A 15950-nucleotide genomic window follows, 5' to 3' on the forward strand; every position below is an offset into this window, starting at 1 on the left:
TAAAATCAGAACTCAGTCGAGAGTGGGTTTTGTTAGGATTAAGATGTTAAATAAAACCACGGTCAGGGCAGAGATGCCCAAATCTTTCTCTCTGAATTGGTATGAAGTGAGGAGCTTCTGCAATCAGAGGATGGATTTTTCTTTTAGAAGTGGGTGAGAGAAGAAAGATCATTCGTCGGTCTGAGCTGGAAGTCTACAGAACTTTTCAAAAGATTTGGTGAACAGCTGCTTTTAAAAGCTCTTTCCAGCTCAGCCTTCACTATTAGTAATTTCAAACAAAGCAGGGAGGTCGGAGCATTAATGCTATTTTCCTTCCTTTGTCTGTATTCCTCTCAGCTAACGCAGATAGGGAACAGCCTGGAGCAGCCTTGAGAAGCCCCCATGGTGACAACACATCAATGTCAGCTTTTCAACTAGGAGCTTGTTGTCAGCTTGAACTAATTTTTTTTTTTTTTTTGGTCGGTTTCGCTCCTGCTTTACCTCTTCCTAAGCACATTAAAAAGGAGATGATACCCATGACCTGTCTCCAGAGATGGGCTCTTTGTTTGATTTGTCCTCATATCTTTGTCATTTCTTACCATGCTGAGTTCTACGTAGGTTTTCATGAATAAGAAGACAAGATGGCATAGGAGGAGTCAGTGGCTCTTGCTGGAGACACTGTGCCCCACTATAGGAGACCAGTCTTAGATCGGGGTCCCTAGAAGTAGATCTTGAGATGAGGATTCATGTGCATGAGACTCATGAATGAGGTCCATCCTGGAGACACTGTTAGGGAAGGGCTGAAGCAGGATTAAAAAAAAAAGGGGGGGAGAAGTCAGCAAAGGTTCAATTTCCAGCCAAGTTTTCCCGAGTGTGGCCTCAGTGCTGTCTTCTCTGGGGAAACTCTGGCTTATCCCCTTGTCAGTGACTCCTCAGGGACCCCCACCTTGAAGACCGAGAAGTGAGCTTTCTTCTCCCTCACCTCCTGCTCTTTGGTTAGGTAAAGCTCCGCTCATGGGGTGGCCGGCTCTCAGAAACGCCAGCTCCAGTGGCCTGAAGACAATCCCAGCGGAAGAGTCTTACAGGCAAATTGAAGCAAATATATTTGAAAGCCACAAGAGGTCATCATCACAGAAACAGTGAAGTCCAGGCAGACCACTGACTGTGAATACATCACTTAATTAAGGGGAAATTGGGTGGAGCTGCATTAAAGATCTTTATTTTCTCAATCTTATAAAAATTCTTAGAGTTAATTATGAAACAAACAATAATGAATAGCCCCAGAGGAGAAATGGTCTTTTGGAGAATGGTGCATGGAGAGCACGGAGGTGCTAGGAGAGACAGAGAGAGGGAGGAGGGTTCACTACCGGAGTCAGACAACGTGGCAGCCAGGTTTGCGTCTACAGTACACTGAGCATCATCCTTTGGGACAAATTAATTCTACTTCTAAAGTGGCTGTTTTGAAATACCTATATTTTCACCTAAACTCCTCCTACAGGCAAAAGAATCTAAAATACCACTGACAGTTTCAGCTCTTTGGGGAGCAAGCCCTAGTTTATTGCTTCCGCATTGAATTTTTAAGGATGGATTGGCTTCCTTGATCTGCTGTTCCTGCCTTTTCCTCTGTGATGTGCTTTGCGAACCCTACTAAAGCAGCAGAATTTGATAACTGTTTTTATCTCCAGTGAACAGCTCTGCCCCGCTCCACTGCGCTAGTCGAATGCAGAGCATGGTTGAGGGCGGGACACGTAAGTAGCTGTTGAAGAATGGACAGAGTAGAGACTTTGCAAATAAAATGCTCAAAGGATAAAACTAGAAGATTTGATCCAACCATGAGATTTGGCTTCTGGCAATGAACTGTACAGACAGATCAACTACATTTCATTGTGAGAAAAGATGGCAGAGTTCATTCACCCACAAATTATGACAACCATGTGAATGGCAGGCAGAGCCATGAGGAGAGTATTTTGAACAGAGAATAAATTCTCAAAATTACCACCATTGGTATTTAAGGTTGTATAATAACAACACTGCCAGAATTGCTGATTTTCTAAATAAGGTCTAATAAATACATGTATTTTAAAATCTGGAAAGCAGACTGTTAAAGGTGGGATGGCATCCAGGCTGAGAGTGCTTTAGCTCCTTTCCGGCTGCAGAACTAGGGAATACTGTGTGTGTGTGTGTGTGTGTGTGTGTGTGTGTGTGTGTGTGTGTGTGTGGTGTGTGTATGGCAGACTCTTCTCCATCAACTCCCTGCCCTGCCACCAGATCCACTCTCCACTCTGTGCACTTGGAAAGCGTGGGAGGACCCAGTGCTCTAGCTTTGGTGCAACAGGCCAATGAGAGCAGTGGGAGGAGAGAGCTGGGTGGGAGGTGAGTGAGGCAGGAGTGTTCATTTCCCGACTCCCTCCCTCCTGAGCTGTGGAGGGCAGCTACAGCTCTCTCTGGAATTTGGTAATTCTTCTCTATCCTTGAACTTTTAGACCAAGGGTTGCTAATATGTTCTTGCTGTTCCCAGCCCTGTTTTGCCACCGTTTCACAGTTTTCCAATGTTGTTAGCCCAGGGAGGTGCTGACACATCTCCTGTGGGTTTCCCAGAATCCTGCTCGTACCTCTGTAAAGAGTTTCTTTGCTCAGCTCTCCTCTGCTGCCCCGTTTGAACACGGCTTCTGGGACTTGACTAAAACAGAAGGGTAGAAATGCTTTACCCTAGAAGCCCTATCTGCTAATAAATCTAGAGTTCTCACATTGTTTCTTGTGCCTGTTTGTTAGCAGTGAAACTAGACCACTTGTTAGCCCGCAGAACTGCCCTTAGACCCAGGCAAGAGAGTCCCCTCTCCCGGGCTCTGTGCTTTAGGAAGCATCACTTACCACAAGCGCTCACAAAAACAAATTCATGAAAGAACACCCGGGTGCCTCTGAGTCCCAGCACTCAGCCCTGGGGAGGCACTACCTGAATGCCAAGCTTCTGCTCTCATGGCTACAACCTTAGACCCCAAGGAAATACTCCTCCACATTTTTGCTATGGCCCTGAGACCGAAAGTCCTGTGTTCAGACCTTTGAAGGTTTGAAGTTGTGCTTCTGCAAATGTGGGAGGTGGATACTACTTTAGTACGAAGGCGGGGCTTGAGGGATGGAAGTACACAAGTAAGCGAAAAGAAACACTAAATGACCAAATCATTTTTCTCGAGTATTAATGCAGTCACTGAATGCATAATGAACTTTCGTCTCCTAGTAATTCAGAGTACCTGTTTTCCTTCTTCTTCTGTTCCAATGTGTAGTTCTGGACTTAATTATAAATGAGTGTGGTATATGTTCAACAGTTGCACAAAGTGGTAGAAGAAACAGTTGTGACACTAGTGATTCACATTTCTTTTAAATTTCTATCTAGGTCTAGATGTAACATGCTAAGGCCATTGGTAAATAAATAGACATTGAAAACTGGAATTGCTAAGTTACTGTATTTTTATTAAAATAGGTAATAAAGTTAAGTGAACATTTCAAAATAAATAATTCAGCTTTATTTAAATAGTTTTCTTCACATTTGGGTGTTTCCTTATAATGGAGGTTTTTCTTAATTTAAATAGATAATTTTAAGTATTTTAGAAGAAAAAGATTTTGAATTAATACTAATGTTTCAATCTTTAACATTTACTTTATATATTGATGAAGCATACATTTACATTGGTAGCCTTTAATAAAATCACATTTTAATGTTTAATTCTTTAGAACAAGGATTGTCAAACATTTTCTGTAAAGGGCCAGATGTTAAATACTTTAGGGTTTGCAAGCCATACAATCTCTGTTACAACTACTCAGTCCTGCCACAGTGTCACCAAAGCAGCCAGAGACAGCGTGTAAATGAATAGGCAAGACTGTGTTCCAATAAAACTTTATTTACAAATGAAGGCTGTCAGCCCACCAGCCTTAGTTTGTTGATCATTGCTTTAGGTCATTTTGATACTAGGATAAAAATTATGTGAAAAATCTTATTATAATACTGTATTAGCAATTTTGCTTTTCATTTTATTAAATCAGGAAAATGATTTATCAATAATGTCTTTATGTTGTTACTTTCCAAAACAGTGTGATCCACCCACAGAGTATACAGACATGGTAATAGTAATTAAATTTTGTTTTCTGATACTTTGGATACTTTCCACTGCAAAGAAACCATAGTATTACACAAATTTTAAAAAATTATTGTTTAAAAATATGTTTATCAAGACTACCTTAAAAAGCATATTAACTTAATAGCTGGTGAGTCTTATTTATGTCTTACAAATATGGAGACATATGGTAAGGTATGTGGGCCTTCAATTGGACCAACAATTGGGACCAATCAGTTTTGGGGTGAGCCTGGTTTGCTATTCATTGTCTTTGAGTGACCTTATCAAAGACACAGTGTCTAGTACTCCAGACATTGCAAACTGACAAGCACTAGGTTGTGTTTAGCTCACTTGTCTTAGATCTGCCCAGTATCTACAAAATGTAAAAATCTAAATGCCCAGATTTTATTTTAAAATGTAGCATAATCAGATCCCCCTCCAGAGATTTCAGCTGCCATTGAGACCGAGCGTGTCCTCTCCAGTTTGCTGAAGCCTCGGTCACCACTGATGGGGTCTCCAGCCCAGCCAGCCCACGGCTCCGTTCATACTGCCCGCCTGACCTCTGTAGCATTTGGGTTTAGAAACTATTCCAGGCCGTTGCAAACTGGCCCTTTCCTAACCTGTATCCTCACGGCAGTCATGGCCCCTGCCCCAAACCAAACAAGCAAAACCAACCACCTAAACCACAGAACGACGATGCAATTGCTTTTCCTCCTGAGCACCTCCAGTCTTCCTGCTCTTCCCTGGGACACAGAGCTGCTGACCTTGCTCCAGTTGCTTCCTGCTTGGACCTCTAATTAACAGAGAGAAGGAGTGAGCAACGCAGTTTGCATCCATCTTTCACAGTTTCCAGAACAATCCTGCAACTCAACCGTTACAGAACTATAATCAGCAACAACTCTGCAGTAAGTGGTCTGGCTTCTGACAGTGTAACTCTGATAAAATGGTGTTACCTAATAGTCATGTCAATTATTCATATAAGAAGAAGAAGAAATCACCCTTTCTGCTTAAAAAATTGCTACGGAGAAAAATTGAACTTTGACTAAGAATTTAATTGCGTCCCTGCTAGTGATAACTTTATGAAAGGAAAGAAGCAGCTACTAAGAAGCAGCAGCTGGCTGAGCAATGGACTCCTTTCTTTCTCCCAGCAAACTCCACAGAGGAGTAATTTGGAATTGAGAAGATAAAAGATAAGAATTAACCGCTGTTCTGCATAGCACCGCCATTATCATTCTGCAGCGACCCAACCAGAGTGATGCTTTGAAAATTAAGTTAGGAAAATGTTTTCCCTACTTACTGGTTTAGCTGTGTGTGTGTGTGTGTGTGTGTGTGTGTGGTGTGTTCTTGTCCAGTGCTTACCTTGCAAACAACATTGACTTTCAACATTTGACAGAAGCCTAAAGTAAGAAGTGCATTTCATGTTGTGAATGTATACAAACACACACACAATTATATAATTTTGGGAAAACATTTTCACAAACCAGTATCCACTACTCTACTGCTTGTAATACACACTGACATTTTCCACTCTCTTTCAGGCTTGCATTGAAAAAAAGAAAAGCTGACAGCAGCTCTCTAAACTGAGCATTCTCAATGGGAGAGATATTGTCCCCAAAGGGGTAAAAATGGGTTCTTGGGAGCAAAGAAAACTTAGATAGCACAATGGATTGGATTCGTCCCAAGGGTCACAGCACATACATACACAGTACAGTACATCTGTGCTATTAACGTTTTGTGTGGGTGGAGTGTTAGGAACCAAATGAGGACAATTTTAAAAAATTGAGAAACCCTGCAAAACTGATGTAATTTTAAAAAACACTGTTCAAATATTCATGAGAACAAAGCAACTGTGCCTGAAATTCACAGTTTTTCAAGAGAAGGCAAATGAGATCAAATATGTACCGCCCACAAGCACATTCAACATTGGTTCAAGATCCAGAATCCCAAATCCCAGTTCCAGTATTTCTTATGGTATTTAGTATGTAGCTGCATTTCTGAAACGACCATCCTTCCCACAACCATTACTCCAAATTAAACGGATTCCCTTCTCTGTGCACCAAGAAGTCAGGATCGCAACTCCAGCTCCACTGAGAGAAGGGAAGAGGGAGGTTATTATAATATACTTTGTGGTGAAAATTTGAAATTGGGCTGATCTGAGGAACCAACAGTGATCATAAAAGGATGGAATCTACCCAAGATATTTAGGGGAAAGAAAAGAAGGTGGATGCAGTATGTCTAAGGCAGCGGTTAGGGGGAAATGATCCTCTTTGGTGTTTATTTCACAATGAGTTAAGACTACTTAATACATCGATCCCATTTGCCAACACTTTTTTCCCAGCTTCTCTGCTCCTGATACTCATTCTTTTCTTTCTGACCTTGTATTTCCATTGCTGAATCTTTCCATTGGTAAGCATCATGCTCTAGAAAAACAATGATTAGAAAGGGAAATGTTTAAGCAAGTTTTCTTCCTACCCCAAGCCTAATATCCATGAATGTGTGGAAATAGGTTTTCAAGTTCATCAAGCAAATGTGGATAAATGTAAAATTCACTAGAAGAAATGACACCAAAATTTTTAGCAATATCTGCAAATAACAGCACTTTTACAGTGCTGATGTGCATGGCTCTCAGCTCCTAGAAGTCTGGGATTGTGAGACAGACGGGATCTGAACACCAGAGGAAAAGGTAGTGTGCAGACTAATGTCCCCGACCCAAACGTTGATTAAGCTATTCCAAGTGCTGGCCACAAAATGGAAATGTTTGTTAACACTGTAGCCAATGCAATCTCTGTTAGAGGTATGATATGGTCCCTATGCCCATGCTGAACTGGGAAGCAAGGAAAATACAGTTAAATTGTATCATGCACCTGCTGTGTTCAGAGGATGGGGAAAATGCTAAGGCAGAGAGATGGCCAGACAGCCAGTCACAGCTCTGCAGGTGGGGTGGGAGTAGAGGGACTGAGCAGAGGGTTACTTCTCTCCAGCAAATGTATTTTGGAAGGGTGGGAAATACTTTGTTTTCTTTTTCTAAGAGGATGCAGGGACAAGTTGAGATGAAAATTTGCAATAAGGAGACCTTTCTCTGACTCTCCTTTCAGATTCTAATATTTCATGGCCCCTGATGGACATTTCGAAATATTAAAATTAATTTCCTCTTCACTCAAATGAAGATTTTATTGTCACCTTTAAAATGGCATCTGACATCTGGATCCAAGATCATGAAAAAATTCTGTTTTTTCATACTCTCATTATGGGTATTTTTAGTCATGAAATCAGTTTATTTGGTAATGATACAGTATGATTTGTAATAAAGTCCTGTTAGGGATTTTTCAGAAATTCATGAACTTCGTATTGCTTCGGAAGTACTATTTAAAATGGGGGTTTGGGACTTGTCTTGAGGTAAATAAACTCACACAGACTCAGCCTCACTGAATACTCAGTGAAGAGTGTAGAAAATATTCTTGTCATGATATCATTATTATTTACCAGACAACCCCTCACAATTTTCTTTAAACCATCAATATTTATTTTCCTCTCTATATTTTCTGTGCTACTTATTGTTGGACCTGTGTGACTCATCAAATTCAAGGCAGAGAACAAGTTAGAAGGGAAGATATCTCTGATAATTTGCATTTCTTTAGGCTAAAAACCTCCTGAAACAAAAGTTTGCCTCCAATGGAAGATCTTTCTTGATATCATAACACTGCCTTTAGGTATCCTTTGAATAAGTTGCAGAAATGTGACTTCTTTTTATTTTTTGAACAAGTTAACCTTTTCTTAACTGGCAGAGTTCTCCTTTTCTGCTTAAAATTCAATTAAAAAAAAAGTTTCAGACACTAGAGTGTGATAGTTATGGCTGCGCTGACACTTCACGGATGCTTCTGAGAACAGAGCATCCCTTACTGAGTGGTTTGGTTAGCAAGGGAAGCGCATTGTGATGGGCATGGTTGAAACAGATGTATTTTTCCAGTAACGTGCTCTAGAGAGTTATTGACACTTGCTTCATATCAGGTAACCAGATTTGAACATTTATCACTCTAGACTTATTGGAGAAGATGGCAGTGGCCTCCTAATGATGCAATAGTTTAAAAAATCTATTCTTGTCTTTCTCCTTTGCAACTCCAGGTTGCTTTGGGCTGAGAAATTATGAAGTATAGACACACTTTTAGTTTTAACGCCTTAAAACAATCTCATTTTCCTGTCTGATTGAAGCTCTTCCTTTCTCGGCTTACTCTGTAATACATCATCTTGTATTCCATTATTGTATTCTGGCTCGTCTGGACAATACTGCAATCAATTGTGATGGCTGACAGAGCATTACGTGAATTTCAATAAATTATGAGAAACTTCATTCTGCAAGCTATGCAAAAAAAAAAAAAAATACTTGACACCTCCAAAAAAGGCAAGAGAGGGAGCTTTAAAAAATGAATCTCTAAAATTTAAATATTAGTCTTGTGTTGTTCTAGTCAATTGTTCAATGTAGGGAAGAGAATTAAATAAACATTTTTCAGAACGCTATTATGATCTTTTTATAAAGTCCTTGAAAACTGAGCTTGTTTGAAATTTTAAGATAAACTCTTTTCTTTTAAAATCATTTAACATGTGAAAGTTGCTAAACCATGTTCAATGGGTCATTGCTGATAACTGCTCATCGTCCATATCAGGCATTTGGTCTCTGGTCAATAAAATATTGTTATTTCCTCAAAGCTATTATATCGAGGGCTCACCTCTCAATATCGTGTGTGTTTTACATGGTGTTGAGAAGCGAGTTGATACTTAGTTATGGTGATTGTATAATTTATCATCCAAACCAGACACTTTGAGAGGGAAAGGGGGCTTCTATTCAGATGTAAGGTCTTGACCACCAGTGAAAGCTGGCATAGCCAAGAGCAAAGCAGTATGAAGTTTCTCTCTGCATCAGAGATGCCCAATACATTTTTTATTATTATTATTATTATTATTACTATTATTATTATTATTATTTTGGAATGTCTGTTGTTGATTCTGACAAATGTTTCCAATAAGAGCTTTAAATTGTTATTTTTTTTCCACGAACTTTTTGTACTAAATTCACTACTCAGTATGCTTGGGAGAGGAAGAACACGTTTCATATAGTTGTTCTTATTTTAATCATTTTAATTCTAATTTTTCATTTCTCCTTTTAATGACTTGCTCGGAATTAACCTTCTTATCTTCTTTGTTATTCCGTTTTCTCCTTTTTTTCTCTCCTCCTCTCCTTGAATTTCGTATCTAGATGACGGTGGGTGGGAGTGGAACTCTGGCAACTGAACTTATGAGAGAAGGTGAAAGGTGGGGTCTGGGTGTACCGGGAGGGAGAAGGGCTGCCCCCTGGGTAGCTGCGTCTCTGCTGCGAGGCAGAGGACCAGGGACCAAGAAAACCAACTTCTCTGCCCATAAACTTCCAGCCCCCACCAGCTACAGCTTGACTGATGCTCCGTGTGTTACCTGGTGAATCCGAGACATGAGCCTCCTAGAGATTTGAAGAATAAAACGTTATCTCCGCTGAAGGTCCTTAAATTTAAATTAAAGCTTCCTTCCTTGCGCTGAATAGGTTATCTGTCAATCTTCTTTCTATCCTTCAAAAATGTGTTAAAAGGATCTCATCCTGCTACTGCCTCCTATTCTAATCTCTCAGTTCTTGTGGGTTTGCCCTTTGAAAATTCCTTCATTTTCAGTATTTTAGAGGTTTAGAAGAGAAAAGGGTTGAACAGTTGTGTATTTCTTCTATTTCCTTTAAACATGTGTATTTCAGAATGATAGCTTCAAAGCTTAAATCTGATGATGTCATTTCCCTTTACCAAATCTTTTAATATTGCCTCTGAAGCCCTGAGTAATCTGGCCTCTGAATTCTCTTCACTGTCATTTCATACAAGAACCTAGTATCTTTCTTTCTCTTTGTTACACACACACACAGACACACACATCTTTTCTGGTTCCTTTCATATGTTACTCCTCTTCTGTCAGAAGCTTCATTTCCTGTGAAGACTGTTCTTTTTAGCTCTTCCCATCTTTGAGTTATTATTTTGTTTTGGGCTTGTTTTGTTTTTGAGGAGGGAGGGGTGATGAGAATGCAAGCTTGTTTTTATTTGAAATTTTGATTGAGCTAATTGTAGATTTATCTGCAGTTGTAAGAAATAACACAGAAGGATCTTCTGTGCCTTTTATCTACTTTTCCGCCATAACAACAGCTTGCAAATTATTGTGTGCAATATCACAACAAGGATATGGCTGTGGATAAGTCCACCTATCTGGTTTACCATATTTTCCCAGCTTCACTTGTAATCATGTGTGTGTGTATTTAATCCTGTACAATATTATTACATGTGAAGGTTTATGCATCCACCACCACAGATAAGATACTATTTCTGTCACCACAAGGATCCCCGGTGTTGCTTATTGAAAGCCCAGCCACCTCCCTCATAAGCACTGGCAACCATAAAATACCTCTCAATTTCTAAACTTTTGTCACTTCAAGTACAGACAAATAGAATCAGACAGCTGCAACCTTTGAGGATTGACTTCTTTGCCCAGCACAATTCCTTGGCGATTCATCCAGCTTGTGACATGTATCAAATACTTGGTTCCTTTTTATTGCCAAATAGTATTTATTGCCAGATGATATATGTGCACTAAAATCTGTTGACGTATCCACCTGTTGCGGGACATCTGGCTTGTTCCAGTTTGGGCTCTTATAAATAAAGCTGCTGTGAACAGTCGTGTACAGGCTTTTGTGTGATGGCTCTTAACTCTTCTTCCAGTGAAGACTTATCTCGGGGAAGGTGTGCTTTCGTTGCCTGGTAGCCTGTCCCTCATGGTGCTTGTCACAGTTGCAATTTTACATTTACATGCGTCTGAGAACTCACTTTAATACATTCAACTGGACCTTAAGATCCATGGGGGCAGGAATTATATCTTTTTCTCATCATTGTTTTCCTAGCGCCTAATAGAGTGACCAGTGCAGAGCTATTTGGGCAATGAACTGTTGACTGAATGAACCAGTCACAATGATAGATAATTTATACATATTACTCCTTATCTAGTCTTACAACATCCCTGGAATTCACAAATCTCTAAGTCTTCTTTCGCCAATGAAGAAAATTAAGTAATTTATCCAAATCGCTCCACGAGAAAGTAGGCAAGCTAGACTTCAAACGCGTATCTGACTTCAAAACTCCTACCCTTTGCACCACACTATCCTTTTTCTCACAGCTCTGAAATTCTCTCTGCTTTTCTCTGGTGGAGCAGTTTTACTGCCACCATAGAGACACAGCTGTGACAAAATACCACATTCAATTGATAACCTAATACAATGAGATGATGAAATGAAAACCAGCCCCCCAGCGTTTTGTTTCATGCTAGACCACATGAAGGAAGCGTGCATAGCTGCTGTGTAATTTGCAGTCTGCAGGTGTGAGAATCCCTATTTCATAAGACACAAATAAGCCCGGACATGTTTGGTAATTACTGTGTTAATACAGAGTAATTGCACAGCTATTTCTTTCTTACAAATTATATGGTAGTTATACTTGGAATTACCATAAAAAATGAAAAACTTCTAGTTGCCAGTAAATGATTGCTTTATAATTACAAAATAATTGCATAGTTATTTTGGCCTAAAAAGATAAAGCATTGTACAAAACCCATATACTTTGCTGCCAGAGCTGCCAAGGTCCAAGGCTATCAGCCCTTTTTAGGAACTGCCCTTAGGACTTTCTGAAATTCTCCAAAACTTTAACTTCTTGGGGAAGAAAAAAAAAATGTGTCACAAGAGAGATAGCTTCCCTCATTAAACTAGAATTTTCAGTGACCCCAAAGCTATTGCACTGTAAAAATGAAGTCAGTGATGGTAATAACAGATCTGTTTTGCCTACCCCGATGAGACCTGCTTGGCTGTGGTTATTCAAGATGGAGCCAGTTAATTTAGCAAAGTCTTTCTGCATTTCTTTGGGTCATGGAGTCAACCTGCTACAATTCTTGGGAATGGTGACAGTTATTAACTTACTCAGCTTTTCTGTCATTTAGAATATTGACTTTAGTAGGTTTGCCTGTTCTCACTGTATTTTACTACCTTATGACTTTTCACTCTTCCTGCTATTACAGCGTTACACCCTGTGAATGTTTGATACTATGTGTATGGATTGCTTATGATTTATGATGCCAGTTCTGCTTCTCTGGATATTTGAAATACAGTTTTTTAGGGAAGTCAAAGATAAAGCAAATAGATGTGTACTTTTCAGTTATGGACTTGAAAACTTTCAAAGGAAATGATTTCAACAAGGGTTGGGATATTGTTGGTATAAATTATTGAATGAATGTTACACTTCATTTTTTGAGGTTTATTTAATATATTAATTTTAAGAATAGGTAAATGCCTATTGGCCTAACCATATAAGACAGAAACAGAGGACACACTTTTTTTGAATATTTAATAATGTGATTTATGGCCCCCCCCCCTTTTTAAAAGGTGTACATGATTAGGTGTTTATGACATAGTCTCTGTTTCCTAATTCAGATCTTTCTCTCGAATACTGCAATTCATTTTTGAGACTTGTGTGTTTGTGTGTGGTGTTGAACGAAGACACTCAGAGCATTACAGATATTTAAAAGGAAAGTGTATTGCTCAAAGAGGCCTATTTTCTAGTTGTCAGAACAGACTTGTTCTCAGTAAGGAAAAGAAATTTATGTTGTATGCCTCAGTTTTCATATTGTGAATTCAGATGATGTCATTTTGGGTTTTGGTTTTGGTTATTTTTTTGCTTTCATTTCCCTTTCCTTTGCATACCATGTTCTGGAGACTTACACTAGCCAACAAAACTCATGAACTAATTAAAAAATTTTTTTTTCTAAATCTAAATGTTTGGCAATAGCAGCATGATTAACAAAGTCACGGTAATTCTTTCAACCAAATGTTACACGTTAAATCATGTTTTGTAAAATGTTTAATGACATGGAAAAATTAACAGAATATATTGCTAAGTGTAAAAATAAGAATAGAAATACGTGACTTAAAATTGTCTTATAAATACTTTTCATTTTCTCTTTAAAATAGCATTATTAATTTTATAAACAGAATATAAGAAATCATACACTTTTTTCAGAGTTCAGTAGGAAAAAATACTGTTTCTTGTATTTCCCCTCATTAGTATTTAGGTCTCATTGTGGAAAAGTGTGAATTTAAAAGATCCACTTGAATTAGTAACTCCTCCGAAGATTTTCCAGAGACAGCAAAATGAATTTGGAAAAATAAAAACTGACTTCTAAATCATGATCTTCATTTAGTAATGGGGTGACAGGTTCCGAGGAATGGAACATTTGGGGCTAATTGAGAGAACATTAAAATCTAAGATTAATTCATTAGCTAAAGTTATTTCACATTGCTTTTACTTAGTCCAATATCACTGTTCCTTTGAAAGAAAGTTTTAAAAATTAATTTTCATCCTTTGCAGAACAGACCTTCACTTATTCTGCATGTTTAATCTCTTGGATATTTTAGCTGCTGTAGGATCAATCGACTGTACTGCTTTTTCATATCAACTTTTTGAATCTATTTTCTTATTTAGTTTCCATAATATTGAACATCATTGGTACAACAAATAAGTTCATCCATGTGATTTTAATTCAGTTTTTTGGGGGGGGGCGGTAATTAGGTTTATTTATTTATTTATTTATTTTTCAGTGGAGGTACTGGGGATTGAACCCAGGACCTTGTGCATTTTAAGCACACACTCTACCACTGAGCTATAACTTCCCCCCTACCCTGTGATTTTTAGATCAACACATTACTTCTCTTGTTTATAGTAAGTATTAATGTTGGTCCAGCCCCAATTTTTGCCATGTGAAAGGCACAAATGACTTGTCACCTACCTTCAATTCTACAAACTAAAAACACTGTAGCATTTTGTATCAGGGATACTGTTCTTTCCACAAAAGGAAAAAAGGGATTAGAAAAATAAGATTAGAGTTGTGTATTCCGATTCAGATGCCTCATTTGAGATGATAGACAATTACTTAAAATGTTTTAGCTTTTACAGGAAAAACTTTAGACATAAAAAAACTGTATGCTTGGGTTTTAGTTTATGATACTTGGATGCGAGTTCATTTCAGTCGTGACAGTACCACTTTCCCAGTTCAAACCCCAGTTCCATCAGACGATCAGTTTAATTTTCTTTGTTTCTTCTCCTACATTAATAAGATAGAAATAAAGATACTTGTTAATTGATGCCTGGAAGCACATGTGGACTTCATGATACAGTGGGCAGTCAGTAGCATTCATTAATATTCTCCCTGGTATCAATAAACTTCCCTTTAAAGCAGAACTCAGTCAGTCTGCAGTGAATCAGTCTTCTATGCAAAACAGATTGAACATTGCTTTCCAGCAGGCACATTTGTCTACACTTCAGAGCAAAGGCAGTTGGAATTAAACAGATAGTTCCAGAGCTGTAGGTTTTCACTGGCTAGGATTTAACAGATAACACGGCACTTCACCTCTGCCGTGGCTATTTCAAAGTTCTAGAAACCAGTTTGGTGACTTGTGGCAGGTGTTCCCTTAGTCACGTTCCAGCATCCCCAAGTGAAAACATAACCAGAGTGACTTTAGACGTAGGTGTTATTCTGAAATAACTCAGGGGAAATTAAGAGCATTTATACTGAGTAGCCTGATATGAATATTTGAATTATATTATCTCATAAAACTTTGATAGATAGTTAATTAGAAGTTAGGAGATGCTTTGCAACTTCACATAGCTATCCCAAGGCAAGTTCTGGATGAAAACTTCAGTATCCTAAATTTTAAAGTAAATTTTGTTTCCATTCAAAGCATTTGCCTCTTGTTTTCCTTGGAGAATTATTCCCACTGAAATACTACTTTACTCCAGGGATCTGATTAGAAGCTGTAAACAAGCACAGATATAATCATTGCCAGTCCTATAAAACACTTAAACCAGAGAATTAGAATGTAACCAGCTCATGGTGGGAGAAAGTTACATTTCAGCTCCATTTCATGGATGAGTTAATAGAAAATCTATCTAAATGTGTTCTGTTCCACATCTGGTTATATGGGTACGTGTTGAAATCAAAGATAAAAAGAAAAGCAGGTTGGGTCAAACCCATCATTTTTCTTAGATGGGACCATAAAGGTAGAGACCAGCTTTTCATGCTTCGTGTATCTGATTTGAGGAACTATTTTTCATGTAGCATCCTTAGGGATCTGGGTTGTTCCCTGTTCTATGCTGAGAACTTACTGAGAATGACCTATTTAAAATGGAAGAAATTTTTACAATCATATCTATTTTGCTTAAGCATTACTAATGGTTTTTTTCTAAACATTAATTTTAGTTTTTGAAGAATTGTATGAAAGAACTCTCCAGAGTAAACAAGAGGGTAAGAATATCAATTACTCAGAAAATAAAGCATACTGATGTTTTTCTTTGAATTTGGTCTTAGATGATAGAGCTTCATGTCTTCAAAGCATATTAAATTGTTATCTCATTTAATCCTTACAAACATGAATTCTGCAAATTTCACAGAAACTGAAGTGTGAGATGTATAAATATTTTAAAATATCAGATACCTGCTTCTGATGCTTTTGATCGTCCTCAAAGAGCAAGGCACAACATTTTCCACCCACCCTCCAACCCAGAATGCTTATTGATTACGTTGCTGGTTTGGACAGTGGCATAAGCAGACTTGTAATACAATCTATGGAAAGACTCGTGTTTTATCCGGCCCCTTCCTTGATTTCACGAGCAAAGTTTTTATTCGTCTGAAAACTTCATCGCACAGAACAATATCGAGTATGCAAGAGTGATTCCACGACTTGCTTTTTTCATGTTTAATATCTCTTGG

The 15950-nt window shown here is 38.4% G+C and overlaps 1 non-coding gene across 1 annotated transcript; it reads right to left on the bottom strand.

The window, feature by feature from the left end:
- Window positions 1-13782: 13782 nt before the first annotated feature.
- Window positions 13783-13854, bottom strand: TRNAF-AAA. The gene has a single exon. It is a non-coding gene; the product is annotated as a tRNA-Phe (tRNA).
- Between the last annotated feature and the right edge of the window lie 2096 nt (window positions 13855-15950).

This window comes from Camelus ferus, chromosome 24 (assembly GCF_009834535.1).
Source record: "Camelus ferus isolate YT-003-E chromosome 24, BCGSAC_Cfer_1.0, whole genome shotgun sequence".
NCBI lineage: Eukaryota > Metazoa > Chordata > Mammalia > Artiodactyla > Camelidae > Camelus > Camelus ferus.